General features: G+C 39.2%; 1 protein-coding gene across 1 annotated transcript in view; it reads right to left on the minus strand.

Annotated features, from left to right (window-relative positions):
• The window catches only part of LOC111865142 (lachesin-like), an 801,402-nt gene that overhangs the window by 785,504 nt on the left and 4,862 nt on the right, over window positions 1-11,036 (minus strand). The window lies entirely within an intron of this gene.

The raw sequence follows: 11,036 nt of genomic DNA on the forward strand, positions 1-11,036 counted from the left end.
TGTTTGTTGCATGCAGGTAGCCAAACATGTGACAACGGAAGTAGAACAAATTTCTGAACCACCGTGTACGTAAGATACACGTACACCAGAAGATGTACAAGTTTCATATTACGTACTCCTCAGCAGCGATTACCAAATGCTATAAATGTCCTGACAGTTAAGAAACGACAAGATTAAGTTTACTTTGATAAACTTTCCTTTACAGATGGCTAAAAATATAATTCACTTTTCGGTTTACCCACTTTTCAAAATAAATTATATTATGTAAAGCAGAAAGCGTACCTGTGATGCGTCATGCAGCAGCGCACTTTTAACTATTCAAACTAAAAAGCACTGACAAAACACCACACTTAAGGTAATATTAAAATAAACACTGACACATGCTCACTACTGCACTTCACTACGCAATTAACAAGGAACCGGAAGCATGGCCATGCCACATTACTGACAACCCTGCAAAAAGAAAAAGTAAATCGGTGACATCTGACGCAACTGACTATGGGATAATTGGTAGAGGGCGTCAAATGAGAAGTATAGGTACTTGTGCTGCCATCTCAACGATACTATGGAACATGATTCTAATGATGACCGGTGTCGACGGGTTTTACCCATCGTGGAACCTTTATCACGTGTTTGCTAGATATGAATATCATTTGATGAGTTTATGAAACGTCAGATGATTGACGGTAGAAAATTGTAAATCGCGTTTAACCCAAAATTCATCACACCGAGACCACATTCACTAAGAGGTGGGGTATGATGAACTGAGGCAGGGGCTTGCTTCTCCATTGTATTCCTATATCAGATGATACTTGAAATAAGCCTTACGTCTAGCTTTGACATAAATAGAAGCACTGGCATAGTACTAAGGAGAACAACACGTAGTTCTCGCAAGAAATAATTTTCGCTTGATAAATCAGTCGGTATAGCAACTGGCTACTTACTACCTGGACGGCCGAAGGACCGGAGTAAAATTCCCGTTAGGGGCAAAAATGGTCGAAACTGTTTCGGGGGTTCACCCAGCCTCCTACCCAATGGCTATGTGGGGGGGCGGTTCTTTCCCCAGGGTTTAAGCGGCAGGATAGTGAATTTTATCACCCACCTTCAACTAGTTCCAAGGTCAAGAATACGTGGATCCATACACCCACTCCACATTACGTCTTCATAACGTAGTCCTTTTTTACCTTAACGCTCTATTGAAAGAATTTCTAACCCCATCAAACGATGGGATGATTATGGATGATGAATTTTGAAGAGCGTGAAAATAAACGGCTGTGACCTATTTTCAAGTGCTCTTCCGCCATTTGATTTGAAGAGCTGAGGAAAACAACAAGTATATACGGTCATGATAATTGGTATCTTGCTCAGAACCGAATCCGAGACCTCCAAAAGGAGCGCTAATCAGTGCACAGCAGTTAGAGAGAAAAAAGTGGGGGAAAGAAGCGCAGAACAAGCCAGGAATTGATTTATTGCCCATTCCAACGGTAAAAAGGTAAAGTGTCCTTGTGCTTAACTAATTAAGCACTGCGCCACGAAAGTGTATTGGCGAATGGATGTATACGTCCACATTTTCTTGACCTCGGCACTAGCTGGAGGTGAGTACAGGAGGCCAGATTGGCGGAGGTGGCATCGCACCAGCAGGCGAATATACATTTTTCTATGGAAAGGGGAATGAAAATCATGAATTAGGTACAAGTTTCTTAGTACATAAGGGAATCGTATCAGCAGTTAAGAGGGTAGATTTCGTCAGTTATAGGATATCATATATAATAGTAAAAGGTCGCTGGTGTGATATCATTGTTATGAATTTTCACGCCCTAAGAGAAGATAAAATTGATGACATAAAGGAGAGGATCTAAGAAGAACTGGAACAGGTATTTGATAAATTCCCGAAGTACCCTATGGAAATTTTGCTAAAAAAGTTCAGTGTTAAAATAGGGAGGGAAGACATTTTCAAACCAACGATTTGGAATGAGAATTTGCATGAAATTAGTAATGATAATGGAGTTAGAGTAGTAAACTTTGCCACATCGAAAAATCTTACTGTCAAAAGTACAATGTTCTCACATCGTAACATTCATAAATTTACTTGGGCATCTCCTGATGGGAAGATACACAATCAGATCGACCATATTTTGATAGACAGGAGACGGCACTCAAGTATATATGATGTTCGAGCATACAGGGCAGCAGATGTGATACCGATCACTACCTGGTGGTGCAAAAGTTAGGGAAAGACTGGCAGCGAGCAAAAAACAACGCAAAAAATTCATATGGAGAGGTTCAATCTCAAGAAATTAAATGAGAGCAGCATCGTGTTGAAATTTCAAATAGGTTCACAGCTTTGGAAAACTTGCGCACTGAGGTGGATATTAATGAAGCTTGGGAAACTATTAGAGAGGATACAAAAATGTCTGCCAAAGAGAGTCTAGGTAATTATGAACTGAAGAAGCATAAGCCATGGTTCGATGACGGATGCTCAAAATTACTAGACCAAAGAAAACAAACTAAAGTACAATTGTTACAGGATCCAAGCGAGTTTAATAGGGATAATCTGAACAATATAAGACGTGAAACCAGCAGGCATTTCAGGAAAAAAATAAGGAATATCTGAAAGACAAAATTGATGAGCTTGCAGTGAACAGTAAAAACAAGAATATTAGAGACCTGTATGGAGAAATACATGATTTTAATAGGGGTTACCAACCCAGAAGTAACTTAGTGAAGGATTAGAATGGTGATCTGCTTGCAGATTCCCACAACATTTTGAATGGGTGGAGGAACTACTTCTCTCAGTTATTGAATGTACATAGGGTCAGTGATGTTAGGCAGATAGAAATGCACACAGTTGAGCCGTTAATACCTGATACCAGCCCTTTTGAGTTTGAAATTGCTATTGAAAAATTGAAAAGTTATAAATTGCCAGGTAGTGATCAAATTTCGACAGAACTTATTCAAACAGGAAGTGAAATATTACGTTCTAAGATCCACAATCTAATTACTTCTATTTGGCGTAAGGAAAAATTGCCTGATCAGTGGAAGAAATCTATTAGTGTACCAGTTCACAAGAAGGGTGATAAAACTGACTGTAGTAATTATCGAGGGATATCACTGCTATCAACTTCATACAAAATTTTATCCAATTTTCTTCTCTCAAGGTTAAGTCCATATATGGATGAAATTATTGGGGATCATCAGTGTAGGTTGCGACGTAACGGATCATCTACAGATCAGATCTTTTGCATTCGTCAGATATTGGAGAAAAAATGGGAATACAATGAGACGGTGCATCAGCTATTCATAGACTTCAAGAAAGCCTTTGTTTCAGTTAAGAGGGAAGTATTGTGCAATATTCTAATAGAGTTTGGGATACCCATGAAACTAGTTAGGTCGATTAAAATGTGTTTAAACGAAACGTATAATAAAGTCCGTGTAGGTAAACATTTGTCTGATAAATTTCCTATCCAGAATGGTGTAAAACAAGGAGATGCTTTATCGCCACTGCTTTTCAAACTTTCTTTAGATTATGCCATCACAAAAGTCCAGCGAAACCAGATTGGACTTAAACGGAGCACGTCAGCTCTTGGACTATGCCTATGATGTGAATCTACTGGGTGATAATATAGATACCATGAAGAGAAACACACAAACTTTAATTGACACAAGTAAGTGGGTTGATCTAGAAGTAAACACAGAGAGAAAACTAAGTATATGTTGCTGTCTCATCATCAAAATGCAGGGTAAAATCATGACATAACGATAGAAAACAGATGCTTTGAAAATGCGTCCAGTTCAGATATTTGGGAACAACGATAACAAATCAAAACCTGATTCAGGAGACAATTAAGAGGTGATTGAACTCGGGTAATGCTTGCTACCATTCAGTCCAGAAGCTTTTGTCTTCCCGTCTGTTATCCAAAAACATAAAAATTAGAATATACAAAATTATAATTTTGCCTGTGGTTCTGTTTGGGTGTGAAACTTTGTCTCTGACATTAAGGGAGGAACATAGACTGAGGGTGTTTGAGAACAGGGTATAGTGGAGAATATTTGGACCGAAGAGGAATGAAGTGACAGGAGGTTGGAGAAAATTGCATAGTGAGGAGCTTCATGACTTGTACTTTTCTCCAAGTATAATTAGAATGATCAAGTCAAGGACGATGAGATGGGAAGGGCATGTAGCACGATGGGGGAGAAGAGGAATGCTATATGATACTGGTGGGAGAGCCAGAAGGAAAGAGACCACTAACAAGATTAAGACGTTGGTGGTTGGATAATATTAAATGGACTTTACTTAGATAGGATGTGATTATATGGACTGGATAGGTCTGGCTTTGAACAGGGACCGTTGGAGGGATTTTGTGAACAACGCAATGAACCTCTACGTTCTATAAAATGATGAGAAATTTTTGAACAGATGTACAACTGGCGCGTTCTTAAGAAGAGCTCAACTCCATGAGTGAGTAAGGGTGAAGCAATTACTTGTTAAAGTAATGGCTTCAAATTTCTTTCAGAATTGTCATTTTTAGGAAATTTGTACGTGTTCTATTCCCGAAGATTTAATAAACTCGGTGATAATCCTTGCAAAACGAATTCGAGATCTTACGTATTAGAACCCAGATACAATATGAGCGGAAGAATGATCGCAATTCTTTCCCGCATGGCACTCCTACTTTCGAACCACGGTAGCTCAATGGTCGTTACAGAAATAACGTTTCAAGGGATATATTTCTAGAGAGAGCTGAAGTCTACCTACGGTACCGGAGTTTCAAGTTCTGGTTAGTGAATATTAAGATGTATGTTATCGGTTCGTTGAGCAAGCTAGTGTAGCGGTAACTACGTGTAATTGCATTCGGAAGGTGCTCGATTAAAATCTTGGATACCATGAATTCCAAGTGGTTTTTTCTCAGACCCACCAAGCAAATACCGGGATAATATCTATATTATAGCGCTCCTGCGGCCTTCTAAATACTTTCCAATTCTATATTCACCTTCATAATAGCATTCAACGCCATATGATAAGCTACAGTTAATGTTCTACATTGGAGCCGGGATAGCTCAGTCGGTATAGCGACTGGCTGCGGACTGGACAATCAAGGGATCGGAGTTCGAGTCCCGCTAAAGACAAGACATTTCATTTTTCCAATGGTGCAGACAGTCTCTGGGGTCCATCCAAAGCTGCCAGGACGTGAAGCTGACAAACTAGTGCCGAGGTCAAGAAAATATGGATCTATACATCCACACGTCTTCATGGCGTAGTCCTTAATTAGTTAAGCACAGAGACAACTTTACCTTTACCTTTTAATTATCTAATTAAAGACGTTTTTATATTGGATTCTCTGCTGCAGACAACGTTAATCTGAAGTTTATTATTTCTTGTCAGTTTGCTTTCATCAAAAATTCCACGAAAATGAGATATGAAAATTGCAACGCTGTATGATTTAATATAATTTAAACAACACGAATAAAAAATTAAGAAAATTGTTATAGGTTTTCTATAAATGTGATTTCATTTCAGAATTAATTAAAACTAGGATGCTTCCAAAACAGAAAGTAGAAATGGGTTGACAGGAAATCAAAATGTTTACGCCTAAAGCTCTGGAAAACGTGCAGTTGCAAGGACGAGAAGAATATGTGAAAAGAGAATTAAGATGCAGGCCTGCCTTCGAGAACTACGTAGTGCATGGAAGTAGTGCAGGGTAGCACCCAAATGTCAGATTCTATATGAGTGGAGTAGAGCCCTAGAGTTATCTCCATGCAATGCAAGCTGCTTCGTGAATAATTATCATTTTGATTATTTTGTTGTCGTAACATATTTTGCTTCTTTTTTCTTATTGGAGCGGGACTAAGTCCACTTGGTACTTCGGTGGCCACTGCTGACCTGCTGTACTCGGAGGAAACCTGCGCCAGTGCTACATTGTCCACCACAAATCCCACATGACCAGACCCGAGCTCGAACCCGGGCCTCCGCGGTGGGAAACCAGTGACTAACCATCTGAGCTATGGCGCGATCTAAAATATTCCACTTGAGAAATAACTGCATTTCCTTCGTAGCTGCGCAAAAGGAGCAGTGAAATTAATTTCTTTGTTATTTGTACTTTTTGTTAGAACATTTACGTTCTTGTCCATGTTTGGTTCTCAGCTGAAACGAAGGCCAATCTTCGATTTCTAAGTTGTCCATTTAAATAACTTTAGATTAACCGGAATAGGTGAAGTAACACTGAAGTGTTGGTCACATGATACGAAGACAAAAAACAAAGAGGAAGGGGCTAGTTATGGTGGATGAATATCCAATACAGCATGCTTCTGCCTAGGTTCTCTGTTTGGAAGGTGACGTCAGGGGACGCACTGTGAGGGATGATGTGTTTAACTTCATCCCCAAGAGCAGCAGCTTGTGCTAATATGTAACTTTGCCAGCGTCCATATGAGCTAGTGTTTACTGTTTGTTCCCTTATGTAATCTGACATTCGTTGACTAAGGTCCCTTGCTAGCACACAATTTAATCGATTCCTCGAAGTTTCCATCCTAACTCTGTATGTAAGTTCCCGTATAATACGGATAATCATCTGTCTATATCTCATTTACAGGTGCTTTTTTGATTAACATCAAATACAAGTAAAAATTTCATGCAATGCTTTACATATTAATATTTTATGTAAATATTTTGCCTTACTACAGTTATTATCACACACTGACAATTATTTTTGTACAACATTAGTCAAAGTTTTTTTTAATGCTAGTGGGGTGGGACTAAGTCCCTTGTACTGCGGCCACTTCTGGCCTATTTGACCAGCCCCAGATGATAGGTGAGGGTCATTGTGGAGCAATTGGTTGAATGATGATTGACTGGGGAAACCGAAGTACTCGGAGAAAACCTTCCCCAGAGCCACTTTATCCACCACAAATCCCACTTGACCAGACCGGGATCGAACTCGGGCCGCCGCGGTGGGAAGTCAAAGTTAGAAGAGGCGTGAAAATTTTAGTAAATTTCGCAATCCAAGATTTTGTGAAACGTCAATCAGGGGCTCTCGAGTTATTACACATGGACAGATGGACAGATACACACAGACATGGCGAATCTGATAAACACATTTGCAGAACTTTTAGTTACAAACTTGTCAAAATGTGTCGTAAAGAAATATTTTAGTTAAGTAGAATTAATTAAATGAGACCAGGAACACATGCAATGCGAGATGCTTTTGATTCAGCCAATAAACCGTCTATTTTCAATAACAGAAAAGTAGTTAGTCGCTGAACCAATTAATTAGTTTTTGATGGTGATCCGTAGCAGAAGTTCAACTTAACTTTGAATATATTTGTATTCTGATATTTTCCCTATTTTAATGGACCAATGTTTTGTTTAAACAAAAATTGCTTTCGCAGTAGGTGGTCTTCATGCACGGGTCATTGCGGTTATTTTAAACATGTGTACAGTTATCATGATTCATGTTTTTAGAAAGAGGCTGGGTGGCTGTAAAATGCGAGCAAAACAAGCATGTCATAAAACGCTTATGTTTATGAACATGAAGCTGTTTGTTGCGGTTGGGTTTCGTTCAGTTACTAGGAATCGTCGGTAAACCAACACCAGTTTTTGACTGCGTGCCTAATGGAAAACTTAGTAGTTAACTAAATTGAGGCAGTTTGTCTGCAACACCTGTCATAAAAATAGCTTCTCGTTGGAACAGCACGTGTAATTCACAGTACTAAAAAGGCCATAGACAATTGTTTTACTGCATAATAGGCTTCCGAACCAAGACCCGTAACAATGGTGCGTCCTTCTGGAAAAACTATACACTTTCCTTTTTGAGTGCTTACAAAAGACAACAACTAAAACCATTCTTGTAAGTATGATGCGATCGAATACTCTTAGCTAAGGCGAGAAACAAGAACTTATTTCTGAACTAACAACTCTCTAAATGTAATGGTTACAAAGTTTACTGACATGTTACACGAAATAAGGACTGGCCTAACTAGCGTAACTAACACCTGCTGAGAAATAAACAGGAAGTCCCATCAGGTGTTACACAACCTTTCGTACTACTAACTTCAAATTCTTTTTCATATTCCTTGCGAGACCTGCGTGCTGTCGAATGTCATTTCGCTCTGGAGGTTTAACGCCATCCCGTATGAATAACACTCACGAGTAACCAAACGTAAGCTATCTCTTGAATATCTATACTACACGTCAAATATTCAATATTATCAGTACTTAAGGAATAAAGCGGCACTGAAACAAAACCTTACCCGTTCATTCGTGCCCTGCTACATGACTGACATTGACGCAACTTGTAATTGCTTGATAATTTGTTTCCGTGGTAATCTGAAAGTGCGTTTATTTCAGAGATCCTCTCCGCCATTACATTACTTTACAGAAGCACGTGATTAGAATATTCTTCCTTAGAAAGAAATAATTTTATTTAGTTTGTTTGCAATTAAACATGGATCATACAAATACGATTATTGTTTCTTTGTACATTTCCGTATTCCGTATTGAGGGGGTGGGTTTCCCCATGCACTTAGACCGGTTACTGGTCTATTGTGCGTCCCCCTTTCATTTCTACTGTCTCCATACCCTACAGGTACTGGTGCTTACTATCAGTCCCTTTCTGTCAGCGAGGTCGTCCCTCCTCTGGCAGGGGTTCCTAGTCCCTTCCTGCCAGCAAGGTTTGTACCCTGAATGTTGGCCTGAATTCGGTTGTCGAGTCTCAAACAGGGGCGAAAGAAAACTAACGGCTTCTTCATGTGCTCTCTCAGAGCAGCTAACAATCCTGAAAACGGTAAGCATTGTCATGGAACTTCGTCGGTTGAAAATGTGTTTGTAACAAGCAATTCTCATTATAACTCTGGGTTCATGCCAACTGCCTAGAATGTCTATTCCTGCATTACCTCTCGCTATTCCAACTTCAACTATGATATCAACCCATCTAGTGTAATAAACCGAATGAAGTCTATCTGAGTCACATGCAAAGAACTCATTCAGTTTGGTTCACGCAACATTCTGCTTCGTACGAAGGTGGACTCCTCTCAAATAAAAATAACAAACTTAACTTATAATTTGAAAAGAAACAAGTCAAAGTGCAAACAAAAGATGTTATAGTGTACAAACAACAACTCCATTTCACATTCTGTATATGCTGAAAAACATCGCCACATGATTTCATCTCAGGCATGCTTACAGAATTCTTTTATGCCTGTAACCGACATCATTAGGGTCAGAGTCCTAGGTCTTCACGCCTGAAATATTGTCTAATTCGCCTGAAAAGCTATGATGAATCAATCATCATGCGTGAATCGATTGCGCGGCTGACAAATGTGAAGGTAGGCAGAATACACATTTCAGGCGTGAGCAGTGACAAGGTGGAATTTCGGATTTTAAGATTTCACAACGCTGACTAGGTAGAATGGCACCTTCTGGGATGTGGCGCAGTATAGATCTTGTGTAATCCGATATTTTGGAAGCGATACTTTCATCCGAAACGTCGGTTCACACAAGATCTCTACGGCACCACATCCCAGAAGACGACATTCTTTAAAGTGGAATTTAATTTTCTTTCTAGAATAATGAAAATGACTAATGTGGTCTGCGATTTAACGCAGGATAATGACGTCATGAAGTTTTGACTTTTCAGAAGTGACGGAAGGAAATGTATGTGCAGATATTCTTGCTAAATCCAGAAAGTGTTCAGCCTTAAACGATAAGCACTGAGTAGCATATTGTACAGACCGCCGTGTACACACTTCGAACCCAGTTACTTGTCCGATACCGCTAGAAATACAAGTACTAGTACATGTTACCGATAGCATAAAATGGTTTCACAGCCTCACGTGCGGCATGTCTTTCTATAAAACTTTTAAACTGAATAACTTTTATTGAGTTTTATAGAAAAACGTGCCGCACGCGAGACTACGAAACCATTTGATACAAAACGAAATGTAGCAGGATGCTACAATATAATATTACGTTTTAATGATGTTGCTGCTCCTAGCATTTTGGGGACATTCTCATTGCAGAGGAATGTCTCCAGGTGGCAGCACATGCCGAGATATCAAGAAGAATCTCTCTGAACTCAGTGTCACTAGCTATATATTTCCATCTCTCATTAATTAATTTTTCTATATGTACGTTAACGAGGAACCTAACTTAAAGTAAAGATATCCCTGTACGAGGCCGTGAAGTCCCATAGGGTTGTGAGACGTTGAGGGTCCAACATTATCTAGACAATAGGCTCAAAGATGGCAGTAAGGTTGTCAGCCTTACGCGCCGGCCGCTCTTTACTCCCCAGGAAAATTATTTAATTAATTCCTGGTACTCATTTCTGTTAGAGGCTGAGTCGACCCCAGGGTCATAGTGCGGCCGGAAGGATTAGGTCATTGAAAAAATCCTATAACCTCATGGGGAATTGAACCCGCGACCTTCCGGATTGCAGCATAGCCCCTTAACCAACTACGCTACCGCGTGCCCCTGAAAGTTTCTGGTACAATCTATTTCTTCAGCCCGAATTTCCTCGTAATTAAGATCGAATTTTGAATCCTTTATATGTTAGAACACATTAATCCACATGACAATTTTATTTCTTGCTACAATCTCCAAGGATAAACCCAGCCTCCTTTTTATGATACCACCGGTACTGGCGCACCCTTTGAGCAAACTACAGACTTCTGCAATTATAATGTGAGTGATATATCAAGACTCAGGCACTCATCGAGCTGTATCACCTGCAAACACAATCTGCGATTCTCTGAAAATTTTTGATATGCGCTCTGTTTCCCTCAAAGAATGTTCTCTCTTTCTCAAGCCTATCTATCCGTTATTTATATTACTGTGTAATTTGTTTTCATTTAATTTGTAGCGTTTAATATAATATTTATTTCAGTATACAAGGATAGTGCTTATAGGTTATTTTCTGTTGGCAAGAATGCAAATAATATAATTTAAATATTATTATTTTACTTATTTTATAATTTGCCTTCGGGCCTTTGAGTAAGTACGTAAGTAAATAAAAAATTAACTGAAATATAATTAATAATAATAATAA

The sequence above is a fragment of the Cryptotermes secundus genome, unplaced genomic scaffold (assembly GCF_002891405.2).
Source record: "Cryptotermes secundus unplaced genomic scaffold, Csec_1.0 scaffold92, whole genome shotgun sequence".
Classification (NCBI taxonomy): domain Eukaryota; kingdom Metazoa; phylum Arthropoda; class Insecta; order Blattodea; family Kalotermitidae; genus Cryptotermes; species Cryptotermes secundus.